Source organism: Triticum dicoccoides, chromosome 3B (assembly GCF_002162155.2).
Source record: "Triticum dicoccoides isolate Atlit2015 ecotype Zavitan chromosome 3B, WEW_v2.0, whole genome shotgun sequence".
Classification (NCBI taxonomy): Eukaryota; Viridiplantae; Streptophyta; class Magnoliopsida; order Poales; family Poaceae; genus Triticum; species Triticum dicoccoides.
In genome coordinates this window covers 793,242,898-793,245,158 of record NC_041385.1, presented here as the reverse complement: position 1 = coordinate 793,245,158, position 2,261 = coordinate 793,242,898, and positions in this window count along the sequence as shown.

Below are 2,261 nucleotides of genomic sequence, written 5' to 3'. Positions count from 1 at the left end.
GAGCTCCTCCTCCCTCCTCTCCGGTGAGCTCCTCCTCCCTCCTCTCCTCCCATCCCCTCATGGTTTCTCCTTCCTCCTCTCTGATGCTCCGGTGAACTCCTCTCCAGCGACCTCCTCCTCCTCCTCTCCGGCGATGTAGGCGAGCGCCTCTCCGGTGACCTCCTCCTCGTCCTCCTCTCCGGCGAACTCCTCTCCGGCGAACTCCTCTCCAGCGAACTCCTCTCCGGCAAAAGAACACGGCAAAAGAACGTACAAGATCCAAAAAATAGGAACAAAATTTGAAATAATGTCGTGCCAAAAAACGAGCAAAAAATAGGCAAAAAATCACGATCCAGATCCAGATCCAGATCCAGATCAAAAATACTAATAGCGCACCGGTGGCCTATACTAATGGCGCACCGTGGCCTATACTAATGGCGCACTGCCTGGTGCGCCATTAGTATACCAGATACTAATGGCGCACCTTAGGTGCGCCATTAGTAATAAATACTAATGGCCGGTTCAGTTCCTATTGTATGAGGGGTTAAAATGTCTTTTTATGTGCAATTTAATAGCGTTGGATGAAGAAATAGATGGAAGTGTCAAATAAGGAAACGAATTTTAAAGTAGCGCTAAAAAGGAATTTTGTCAAATAAAAAGGACTCGATTGTCACTAGATTCATCAACTCGAGCCAGCCAGTAGATTTTAACGGGTAGAGCAACCTCGTCCTGACGCTTTGGCCAGATGGCATGATGCTCGACAGTTGTACTATTTGCAAACATATCACTATCAGTTGGTCCGCTATGAAGCGATTCAGACATTGCTATTGTTGGTTATCAATTGTGGATGGAGTTAGATGAGCTGCTATTGCCTACTCAAACCAACCAGAGTATTGCTCGGCCAGTGCTCTCTTTTGCGTGCAACGCTGCTATGGACGCAAATTAATTATGCTCCACGGGATAGACGACTTCCTCATAGGGAATAAATTAGCACACATCTATTATTAATTAGCATATGCTAATTACCGAACCTTGATTAGTGAAGGGGTCCAACCGCAAACAGTTCCCTATGGACGGCATCCCTTCTGTCTGCCCTAATATATATATGTACTCCCTGAACTAAAACCACCACAATTATTTTCGAACAGAGGATTGCCATCGCTTGGGGGCATCCCCTCAGGGAATTTGTTTGATCTGAAGTGTTTAACCTTCAGAAAATTAAAGGGACTTGAAGCAAATGATGACTTTTGTGATTGTCATGAACTTCATCAAGTTGAGCCGGCCAGTATAGCTTTTAATTGGTAGGCGAACCTCGTCCTATGGCTATTCTAAACGCTAATTGGGACACCGGCAGTCACGTGCATCCTGGACTTGAAATTCACACAATCAACAGTCCGTCACATGGATTGGACGCTTGAACTGGAATAGTATTGTCAAACCTATCACTATCGGCAGGGCCGCTATCAAGCGATTCAGAAACAGCTAGCAATAGTGGATGGAGTTAGTTGAGCTGCTCTTGCCTACTCAAAACAATCATAGTATTCCTCTCGGTCAGTGCTCACTTCTACGTGCAATGCTGCCATGGACGCAGTTAATTCCTCGCCACAGGGAAGACGACTTCCTGGTAACTTTTAGTAAAAAATAACACTGTTCAACTATTAGTTACCATATGCAAATTAATGAATGGTCATTATTGAAGGGTTGTCCAACCCCAAACAATCACGTCCCTATGGACGCAACCCTTCTCTCTCTCAACATCTGGTTTAAGATATGAACTTTGTTTAAGGTCTTAATATTTATTTTGAACTTCGTTTAAGGTTAATGGGCTGCAAATTCACAAGCCAACGGCCAACCTTCCTTCACGTAATCATGGCCCAATCCTATAAACCTTTGCCTAGTTTTACATGTGGGCTATTTATGCAACTACTCTTACTCCCTCCGGTTCAAAACAAATCAATTTATGGACATTCTTTAGTCAAACACTGAAACCGACTTCTTGCTATCATATTTAATATTTAGTTTGAAATATGAAAATTCATATTTTTTTTATCTGTCTCCAGAATTACATTAATAACTTTGGAATTAAAGACATATACCACCATGAAACTATTGGTCAAACTTGCATTTTAGAGGGTGAACAAACCTATGGTTGGATGGTTAGGTGGACAGTGCTGTCCCCAGCCCACCAGGGTTCAATTCCTAAATTTGACACCCGTGAGCAGATTTTCCTTGATTATTTTAGGCTTTCCAGTGATGTTCGTTTGGTGGGAGGAAATATTCCC